This window comes from Triticum urartu, chromosome 2A (genome assembly GCF_056163025.1).
Source record: "Triticum urartu cultivar PI428250 chromosome 2A, HENAU_Tu73, whole genome shotgun sequence".
Classification (NCBI taxonomy): domain Eukaryota; kingdom Viridiplantae; phylum Streptophyta; class Magnoliopsida; order Poales; family Poaceae; genus Triticum; species Triticum urartu.
In genome coordinates this window covers 31,504,828-31,517,012 of record NC_141874.1, presented here as the reverse complement: position 1 = coordinate 31,517,012, position 12,185 = coordinate 31,504,828, and positions in this window count along the sequence as shown.

The following is a 12,185-nucleotide window of genomic DNA, read 5'->3' as shown; positions in this document are numbered from 1 at the left end:
AATTGTCACTATATATATTTTTTACAATCCTATCTAGTTAAGGTCTAATTAGCTACGATTATAAAAAAAATACTCCTAAAATAAGATAGGGAGGAGGACGATTATGGGAGAATCGCCTAAAAGAACTGGCCCCTAGCTAGATATCTTCCACGCATGAGTCAGCTCAGCTAGCAACGCACCTGAGAGACCGAGAAGCATCTGCACTGCAGATCTGCAGCCGGCCGGGACGAAACTGCCTGTCCACATGGCTTCACGTGATACGTCGCTAATTGTATAACACCATCACATGCATGCCTCGTTGTCCCATTTTTTTTTGTGTGTGTGTGCGCATTTTTTTAGGACTTGATTAACACACCAGCACTAACCCCACATGCCTCTGTCGTGCCCCTTGATTAGGCATGCATGCATGGATGTAAAACAGTGGGCACGATCCAACCATATACGCATGCATGCATTGCATACCGCCTAGCTGCTTCTCCCCACACCCTCGTATGGTTCCCACTGTTTTGTTTTTCAGTCCATGTTGAGGTAGTAGCTAGGGTCGTGGATGGAGTACTAGACCAATATAATGTCACATTTTATAGCGATGCTAATTTGTTTATTGGTAAAATTTGCATTTGTTGAGCTTAATGTTGCGTTTTCAAGTAATGCTGGAAGGATTTTTCTATTCGCTTTGAGAGTGAGAAATTATTAGCCGTGGAAGTTGGATAGACATTGTGGTTAGAAGGAAATAGGGGAAAATTGTATACATTATTGGCTTGGCTTACCTTTTCCTCCGAATTATTTTGGACCGACAAAATCACTTGAATCGCCAATATTTTTTGCCTAACCGACGAAGCAAGGAGGGAGATTTGCCTTTGCAGTATAAGAAACTTGAGTTACCCGGTTAACTAGAGAAAAACTGAATGAAAGCCCACAGGCAGATGACTAACTAGCATAAGGAGCATGATCTACCCGCGGCCGAGGCGACATGGTTAGGTGCTCGCCACCCAAAAACCCCATATCGATATTGCACACGACCTCCTCGTCATCACCCATCGGCAGCGATCAGGGGGAGGTGCTGCGCTTTGAAGGGACAAAGATGGTGACCTGCAGTGGTGGTTGGAAGTGTCGGGGCTTGAGGCAGCCATAAGCAGTGAGGTGATGCGCTTTGTATGGATGGCGACATCGTGTAGCTATAGAAGACGACGAACGGTGGGCGTGTGTCAACTGCACAGATGGTTTGGGTGAGATCATGCGTGGAGGGGGGAGGGGCTCTATGGCAAGGAGGTTAGGGAAAAATGGATAGGAAAAACCAAGCGTGGGAGATGGGAAGAAGATGTGGGAGGGCTTGATGAAATGAAAGCGGAACAAGGAATCTTACTTCTTTTTTTAGATAGGAGAGATACCTAAAATAATTCACATGTATTTTTAATTTTGATTCTCATGTTATCAACTCAATGTTTTATCAACCAATTCCCGCAACATCGTGCGTAGTATCCTCTAGTTTCAACAAGAGTCTATGCCACCCAATATGTACCAGATATCTTTAGGAGCTAGGATTTCAAACTCCCGACACCTCCCATGCTCAACATAAATTGTATAAAAGGACTACTTTTCTAAACACACAAAAAAATCTAGAATATATTGCATTGCCAAAAAATTTCATATGTTGAGCTTATCACACAGCTACTTCATAGGCATTTCCATCACTATTGGACGTCTATGTTATGTTACAGCTACAATATGAAGAACGAGAAGGAGAAGACACATATGGTATTTATAGATGTCACAAACACACCGAGTAATAATATAAGGTGGTAAATGGTGTTGTAAATGTATTGTTTATTGATAGAAACATGTGAACATACATGTACATAAAAGCGAGTAAGAACCGTCACTTTCTGTCTATTTTATGTTTCCCTTGTACTATCTCTGTACCAAAAATGTCTTATATTTGGTACATATATTTCTGTAGGTTAAACTACTCTAAAAATGTCTTATATTTGGTAAGGAAGCAGTATACAAAGCCACTAGCCCACTGCGTATAAATGCACTGTTCAAGTTCAATAGATAGACTATCGCTATTCATCGAACCATCTCCCGCATCTTTATCTATAGCAAAGTAACTAAACCATAACTGATGATAATTGCAATTCTGAAGTTGATAGGCACACATAAATGTGTGGTTATGCTTGTATAAGAAAACCGAGTCATCTGGTTAACAAGAGAAAAACTGAATTAGAGGCCACACGACAACAGATTGGCTAACTAGCATAAGGAGCATCATCTGTCGCGGCTGAGGCAAGTTCACGATTACGCTAATTCTCTCCTCCCTAATCCTTTTACATGGTATCGGCCACAAGTTTATAGACCTAGCTTTATCATCATTTTAGCGCCACGTAGCCCTCGAGACGTCGACCTTCATGATCTCTATCGGGGGCTAAGCATCCTCTAGCTACGATTCGTCCGCCGATCGCGTTGATCGGCTATTCAGAGTCGTTTTCCCCGATCCATTGATCCGATTTTTGTCTCTCGTCGATCGTTTTTGGATCGGTGTCTTTTTTGTTTGTTTTATGATCTAAGATCGGTTTACGTCGCCCGCCCCTCGGCGACCCTCGCGCTCCACTACTTCGACTTCGGCATCGACTGCACCGGCCTCTTCTTTGACTAGGCGACCTCGCGCGACAGGCGCCGGCCCAGAACGGCCGTCATCCGCACATTATTCTGCGCCGACTGTCGTCACCTAATCTGATCAGGACTCCTCCATCAACCGCCTCCATCCACTTCATGCAAGATGGCACGTCTCGCGCCCTGACTTGCACGGCTTGCGTTGCGCTGGCCGCCGCGCTGTGTGCATCTCTGCTCCAGCGTCACGCGGCAGCGTTGGCTGCGGCTGACGTGCACATGTCAGCCTGTTCCTGCGTATTATGCATATGAATCAGCCTCATGTCCAACTCGTGATCTTGATGTGTCCGCTGCATATATGTTCGCGCGTGCTCGCAAGGCTGCTCCTGTTGCTTCGCTCGCGCGAGGTTGGATTCATCATCTGACCACCCGCATCCACTTCATCCATGCTGCACGATAGACTTGATCTGTAGGTTGTGTGCGCCTCCGTAGGTCCCTATGAAGATTGTCCCCGAATTTGCGCATCTCAAAATCGATTGAGTAACGGGCTGCCGTTACATCATCGCCCCAAGGTCTTTCCTGCCATTGCACCGAAGCGCGCTGCTGCGGCGTCGCCCCTTGGGCCGTAGCATCGCGGCATTGCGGTTCATGCCACCGTCCTAAGGTCTTCCCCGTCGTTGCACCGACACACGCTACCCCTGCATTACCCCTTCGGGCCATAGCGCCATGGCACGTAGTCCACTCCGCCGTCCCCGTGCGTTGATGTCTACATGGTATGCTAACCGCGCCGTCTCCCTACGCACGGAACACCATCGTCCATGCATGATCTTCGTCACACTGTTCGGTGCAACCATGATCTACCCGCGCCGTCTATAAGAAATTTGAGTTACCCGGTTAACTAGAGAAAACCTGAATGAAAGTCCACAGACAGATGACTAACTAGCATAAGGAGCATGATCTACCCGCGGCCGAGGCGACATGGTTAGGTGCTCGCCACCCAAAAACCCCATATCGATATTGCACACGACCTCCTCATCATCGCCCATCGGCGGCGATCAGGGGGAGGTGCTGCGCTTTGAAGGGACAAAGATGGTGACCTGCAGCGGTGGTTGGAAGTGTCGGGGCTTCAAGCAGCCATGAGCAGTGAGGTGATGCGCTTTGTATGGATGGCGAAATCGTGTAGCTATAGAAGACGACGGACGGTGGGCGTGTGTCAACTGCACGGATGGTTTGGGTGAGATCATGCGTGGAGGGGGGAGGGGCTCTATGGCAAGGAGGTTAGAGAAAAATGGATAGGAAAAACCAAGCGTGGGAGATGGGAAGAAGATGTGGGAGGGCTTGATGAAATGAAAGCGGAACAAGGAATATTACTTCTTTTTTTAGATAGGAGAGATACCTAAAATAATTCACATGTATTTTTAATTTTGATTCTCATGTTATCAACTCAATTTTTCATCAACCAATTCCCGCAACATCGTGCGTAGTATCCTCTAGTTTCAACAAGAGTCCATGCTGCCCAATATGTACCAGATATCTTTAGGAGCTAGGATTTCAAACTCCCGACACCTCCCATGCTCAACATAAATTGTATAAAAGGACTACTTTTATAAACACACAAAAAAATCTAGAATATATTGCATTGCCAAAAAATTTCATATGTTGAGTTTATCACACAGCTACTTCGTAGGCATTTCCATCACTATTGGACGTCTATGTTATGTTACAGCTACAATATGAAGAACGAGAAGGAGAAGACATATATGGTATTTATAGATGTCACAAACACACCGAGTAATAATATAAGGTGGTAAATGGTGCTGTAAATGTATTGCTTATTGATAGGAACATGTGAACATACATGTACATAAAAGCGAGTAAGAACCGTCACTTTCTGTCTATTTTATGTTTCCCTTGTACTATCTCTGTACCAAAAATGTCTTATATTTGGTACAGATATTTCTGTACATAAAAGCGTTGGCTGCGGCTGACGTGCACATGTTGGCTGTTCCTGCGTATTATGCGTATGAATCAGCCTCATGTCCAACTCGTGATCTTGGTGTGTCCGCTGCATATATGTTCGCGCGTGCTCGCAAGGCTGCTCCTGTTGCTTCGCTCGCCGAGGTTTGGATTAATCATCTGACCACCCGCATCCACTTCATCCATGATGCACGATCGACTTGATCTGTAGGTTGTGTGCGCCTCCGTAGGTCCCTGTGAAGATTGTCCCCGAATTTGCGCATCTCAACATCGATTGAGTAACGGGCTGCCGTTACGTCGTCGCCCCAAGGTCTTTCCTACCATTGCACCGAAGCGCGCTGCTGCGGCGTCGCCCCTTGGGCCGTAGCATCGCGGCATTGCGGTTCATGCCGCCGCCCTAAGGTCTTCCCCGTCGTTGCACCGACACACGCTACCCCTGCATTACCCCTTCGGGCCGTAGCGCCATGGCACACAGTCCACTCTACCGTCCCCGTGCGTTGATGTCTACATGGTATGCTAACCATGCCGTCTCCCTACGCACGGAACACCATCGTCCATGCATGATCTTCGTCACACTGTTCGGTGCAACCATGATCTACCCGCGCCGTCTATAAGAAACTTGAGTTACCCGGTTAACTAGAGAAAAACTGAATGAAAGCCCACAGACAGATGACTAACTAGCATAAGGAGCATGATCTACCCGCGACCGAGGCGACATGGTTAGGTGCTCGCCACCCAAAAACCCCATATCGATATTACACACGACCTCCTCATCATCACCCATCGGCGGCGATCAGGGGGAGGTGCTGCGCTTTGAAGGGACAAAGATGGTGACCTGCAGCGATGGTTGGAAGTGTCGGGGCTTCAAGCAGCCATGAGCAGTGAGGTGATGCGCTTTGTATGGATGGCGACATCGTGTAGCTATAGAAGACGACGGACGGTGGGCGTGTATCAACTGCACGGATGGTTTGGGTGAGATCATGCGTGGAGGGGGGGAGGGGCTCTATGGCAAGGAGGTTAGGGAAAAATGGATAGGAAAAACCAAGCGTGAGAGATGGGAAGAAGATGTGGGAGGGCTTGATGAAATGAAAGCGGAACAAGGAATATTACTTCTTTTTTTAGATAGGAGAGATACCTAAAATAATTCACATGTATTTTTAATTTTGATTCTCATGTTATCAACTCAATTTTTCATCAACCAATTCCCGCAACATCGTGCGTAGTATCCTCTAGTTTCAACAAGAGTCCATGCTGCCCAATATGTACCAGATATCTTTAGGAGCTAGGATTTCAAACTCCCGACACCTCCCATGCTCAACATAAATTGTATAAAAGGACTACTTTTATAAACACACAAAAAAATCTAGAATATATTGCAATGCCAAAAAATTTCATATGTTGAGCTTATCACACAGCTACTTCGTAGGTATTTCCATCACTATTGGACGTCTATGTTATGTTACAGCTACAATATGAAGAACGAGAAGGAGAAGACACATATGGTATTTATAGATGTCACAAACACACCGAGTAATAATATAAGGTGGTAAATGGTGTTGTAAATGTATTGCTTATTGATAGGAACATGTGAACATACATGTACATAAAAGCGAGTAAGAACCGTCACTTTCTGTCTATTTTATGTTTCCCTTGTACTATCTCTGTACCAAAAATGTCTTATATTTGGTACAGATATTTCTGTACATAAAAGCGTTGGCTGCGGCTGACGTGCACATGTTGGCTGTTCCTGCGTATTATGCGTATGAACCAGCCTCATGTCCAACTTGTGATCTTGGTGTGTCCGCTGCATATATGTTCGCGCGTGCTCGCAAGGCTGCTCCTGTTGCTTCGCTCGCCCGAGGTTTGGATTAATCATCTGACCACCCGCATCCACTTCATCCATGCTGCACGATCGATTTGATCTGTAGGTTGTGTGCGTCTCCGTAGGTCCCTGTGAAGATTGTCCCCGAATTTGCGCATCTCAACATCGATTGAGTAACGGGCTGCCGTTACGTCGTCGCCCCAAGGTCTTTCCTACCATTGAACCGAAGCGCGCTGCTGCGGCGTCGCCCCTTGGGCCGTAGCATCGCGGCATTGCGGTTCATGCCGCCGCCCTAAGGTCTTCCCCGTCGTTGCACCGACACACGCTACCCCTGCATTACCCCTTCGGGCCGTAGCGCCATGGCACGCAGTCCACTCTGCCGTCCCCGTGCGTTGATGTCTACATGGTATGCTAACCGTGCCGTCTCCCTACGCACGGAACACCATCGTCCATGCATGATCTTCGTCACACTGTTCGGTGCAACCATGATCTACCCGCGCCGTCTATAAGAAACTTGAGTTACCCGGTTAACTAGAGAAAAACTGAATGAAAGCCCACAGACAGATGACTAACTAGCATAAGGAGCATGATCTACCCGCGGCCGAGGCGACATGGTTAGGTGCTCGCCACCCAAAAAGCCCATATCGATATTGCACACGACCTCCTCATCATCACCCATCAGCGGCGATCAGGGGGAGGTGCTGCACTTTGAAGGGACAAAGATGGTGACCTGCAGCGGTGGTTGGAAGTGTCGGGGCTTCAAGCAGCCATGAGCAGTGAGGTGATGCGCTTTGTATGGATGGCAACATCGTGTAGTTATAGAAGACGACGGACGGTGGGCGTGTATCAACTGCACGGATGGTTTGGGTGAGATCATGCGTGGAGGGGGGAGGGGCTCTATGGCAAGGAGGTTAGGGAAAAATGGATAGGAAAAACCAAGCGTGGGAGATGGGAAGAAGATGTGGGAGGGCTTGATGAAATGAAAGCGGAACAAGGAATATTACTTCTTTTTTTAGATAGGAGAGATACCTAAAATAATTCACATGTATTTTTAATTTTGATTCTCATGTTATCAACTCAATTTTTCATCAACCAATTCCCGCAACATCGTGCGCAGTATCCTCTAGTTTCAACAAGAGTCCATGCTGCCCAATATGTACCAGATATCTTTAGGAGCTAGGGTTTCAAACTCCCGACACCTCCCATGCTCAACATAAATTGTATAAAAGGACTACTTTTATAAACACACAAAAAAATCTAGAATATATTGCATTTACAAAAAAATCATATGTTGAGCTTATCACACAGCTACTTCGTAGGCATTTCCATCACTATTGGACGTCTATGTTATGTTACGGCTACAATATGAAGATCGAGAAGGAGAAGACACATATGGTATTTATAGATGTCACAAACATACCGAGTAATAATATAAGGTGGTAAATGGTGTTGTAAATGTATTGCTTATTGATAGGAACATGTGAACATACATGTACATACAAGCGAGTAAGAACCGTCACTTTCTGTCTATTTTATGTTTCCCTTGTACTATCTCTGTACCAAAAATGTCTTATATTTGGTACAGATATTTCTGTACATAAAAGCGTTGGCTGCGGCTGACGTGCACATGTTGGCTGTTCCTGCGTATTATGCGTATGAATCAGCCTCATGTCCAACTCGTGATCTTGGTGTGTCCGCTGCATATATGTTTGCGCGTGCTCGCAAGGCTGCTCCTGTTGCTTCGCTCGCCCGAGGTTTGGATTAATCATCTGACCACCCGCATCCACTTCATCCATGCTGCACGATCGACTTGATCTGTAGGTTGTGTGCGTTTCCGTAGGTCCCTGTGAAGATTGTCCCCGAATTTGCGCATCTCAACATCGATTGAGTAACGGGCTGCCGTTACGTCGTCGCCCCAAGGTCTTTCCTGCCATTGCACCGAAGCGCGCTGCTGCGGCGTCGCCCCTTGGGCCGTAGCATCGCGGCATTGCGGTCCATGCCGCCGCCCTAAGGTCTTCCCCGTCGTTGCACCGACACACGCTACCCCTGCATTACCCCTTCGGGCCGTAGCGCCATGGCACGCAGTCCACTCCGCCGTCTACGTGGTACGGTATTCATTGTGCCGTCTCCCTAGGCACGGAACGCCATCGTCCATGCATGGTCTTCGTCACACTGTTCGGTTCTTCCTCATTGACAAACATTTCGTACCAGTATCATCGGGGACCTGCTCATATCTGAGTTGATCGTTGGAAGAAAATCATTACTACAAAACATCCCATGCAGGGTTCTGGTGTTGAGTTTGTGCCAAAGAAAACAAACGCGCTCATGCTGCCCCCAGGGGGGCGGCTCTGGCGAACCCTATCCGCCGCCGCCCCCAACCCACCCTGACCCACCCTCCCTCGCCGCCGCCGGAGGAAGTCGGCGAGCAAAGCTCGTCTAGCGGACGGCGGTGGCGGGCTCGCCCTTCATCCTGGGGCCGGACTCGGGCTGCGCGTGACGGCGAACCTAGGCGTCATGCGTGGCGGCGGAGATAGGAAGCTGGAGCGGCCGCTCCAGGGCTTTTTGGTGGGGCTGCGCCTCCATAGCTGTCGGGGCAGCGTGGTGGTCAGCCATGGCGCGCAGTGGCGGTGGATCTGGGCGCCCCCTGCCCAAATTCGTCCTGCTGTGGGTGGTGGCGGCCCGTGGTGTCGCCGGCGCTTGGCTGCACGTCCGGGGTGGTTCTCCACTCTGGCGAGTGGAGGTGGTCATCGGCGCGGCGGACACGTCGAATCTGGGTGTGGCCAGATATGCGGCCGGCGTTGTCGGGGTCGGCTTGTTCGGCTGCCGGTGCGTGCGGGCGGTGGGTTCTAGCGCCAGATCTGGCCGTAGTCATCCGGCCCTGATCGGCGGGCTTCTCTCCTGCGGGTTCCTGACGGTGCCGGCGTGGTTGCCGGGACCCTGGCCGCGGGTGAAGCTGGTGGAGGAGATCCAGATTGGGGGAAACCCCTTGGTCGGCCTCGGTCGGCCGCACCGACGATGACGCTCAAGGGCACCGCTTTTCTTCTTGGAGACGTCGGTCTATGTCTGCTCCTTCATTTCCTGCTCTCTGCCTCTCGGGTGAAAACCCTAACTCCGGTGGGCGGCGGTGGCGTCCTTGACGCTGTGACCTTCCTGAAGGCGTCGCCTTGAGGACTGAGTGGTGGTGGGCATTGTGTGGTCCTTGACGGTTGCTGGTGGTGGGCACTGCTTCGGGGGAAACCCTAGGATCTGGTTCTCCAGATCGGACGATGGCGGTATTGCGGTGCCGTTTCTCTTCTTGGAGCATCGTTTGTGGACCAGCGCTAGAAGACACAGGCAGGAGGTAGAGCGGCTCCGTCTTGCACGGAGCTTCGGTGGAGCTGTCAAGTCATGCCTGGCCGACAGGTGCTACGCTGAGTCATGCCTAGTTGGCAGGTGTTACGCACGACAGATTTTCCAGAGTCTTCACATCTGGACGGACGAGCGCAGGGCGGTGGCGCCGTTGGACGCCATGGTGGCATCGATGGATGTCCGGACTGGTAAGAATGATGCGGATCTATCTCCTGAAGATGGGTCAGTGGTCCGATGAAGATGGAGGCTTTTAAAACGTGTGCATGTAGTGTGCGCTTTAGGTCTGTTGCACCGGCCGTTAGTCCGAATATGGTATGTGGATGGATCGACGACGACACTGGTTGTAGATATGGAAAGTGAGAGCACTCATTATCGAATTTGTAGGTGTGAGTGCTGGCTTCGGGTGATTTGATGTATGTTCTTTTCAGACCTTTGTGGAATAATTAATAAAATTGGCTGCATGCATCGATTGATGCAGATGTCGAGGTTCAACCTTCTTTTTTAAAAAAAACTAGGAGTTCTTCTAATTACTTCTTTTCATCGTTGGTTAGACAACAATAATTAAATAATACTAGTCGCCAACCCGTGCATTTGCACGGGCAATCGATATTATAATACTTAAAATATTCCACATTGCCCATGATATTAACAATTAATAACGACTTTACAATAATGGGAAATATTGGATATTGGATTAGAATATTTTAAAATAACGATGATACTTACAAATATTAAGTCAATTAATCCTGCATGATTAGGGATCACATTAGGTAAGTAGCAAAATACATCATAACTTTAATAACCAACACAATATAATTTTATTAGCATGAATAGTTGGCAGATTACTGATCGATGATCCATGTTAATCCAAATGTTGTCTTTGTATAATTTGGTAATATGCATAAATATTGGATACTGTTTTAGAATATTTTGCGTATATTTTATACCACTGTACTTGTCAGCACGTAGACCTGTTTATGATATTAATTTGTGTTGGATAGCATACAAAACTCTCACGTGCATAAAAGGATTCTACAAAACACTCTATGTTCCTTGTTGGATACTTGCAACTACTACTGCATGAACAAATGAAGGACAATCAGCTTGAGTATAGTTGGATCATTTAATTACACAACTTGAAAAGATGGAATGTTGAAAATAGAATAGTTAATATAAATATTGAGCTGACTACTCACATGCTAGCTTACGGTGGTGACTATACTTACCTCAATCTGCACCTACATATATGCCACGGTTGGGCATGGATCATCTTACAAACATGTGCCTTGCATGCCAAAACTAACTTTTGCTCTCCTTGTGCTTTGTACAACCTTATGTATTTTTTTTGAGCATCAGTACAGACATAAGCGCTCATATACACGCGCATACACTCATCCTTATGAACGCACACACGCACACCCTACCCCTATGAGCACCAGGATTTGAACCCTGGTGGGGTGGGGATACCACTGTCCACCTAACCATCTCAACCACAGGTTGGTTCGCTTGTACAACCTTATGTATTGCAGCAAGATATGAACACAGCCGTTGTAAAATATGAAACATTGGAACGGGCGATATTATAATACTTGTAATATTCCACATTATTCCACGTGAAATATATTAAAAATGAATAATGACTTAGTCTTACAGAAATAGCTTAAGCTTAAATGAATGAAGATTATATTAGGGAATGTGTGTAAAACATTGTTCCATATACAACTAACACAATAGAAATTTATTGGCTAACCATTGCATTGTTACTGATTGATGACCATATGGACCCAAAGTTTATCTTTGTATAATCTATGTCAGTATATTCTTTTCAGAAACAGATGAAGTAAGGGAAATACTGGATATTGGATTAGAATATTTTAAAAATAATGGTCGACACTTACAAATATTAAGTCAATAATTATATATCACGTTAGGTAAGTAGCACAGTGCACCATAGCTTTAATAACCAACACAATGTAATTTTATTAGCATGAATCGGGTTGGCAGATTACTGATCGATGACCCATGTTAATCCAAATGTTGTCTTTCTATAATTTGGTACTATGCGTAAGTATTGGAGACTGTATTAGAATATTTTGCGTATATTTTATACCACTGTACTTGTCAGCACCTAGACCTATTTATTATATTAATTTGTGTTGGATAGCACACAAAACTCTCACGTGTATAAAAAGATACTACAAAACACTGTAGGTTCCTTGTTGGATACTTGCAGCTACTACTGCATGAACAAATCAAGGACAATCAGCTTGCGTATAGTTGGATCATTTAATATACACAACTTCAAAAGATGGAAAATTGAAAATAGAATAGTTAATATAAATATTGAGCTGGTTGCTCACATGCTAGCTTACAGGGGTGCTATATGCTTCGGTAGGGCATGGATCATCTTACAAACATTTGCCTTGCATGC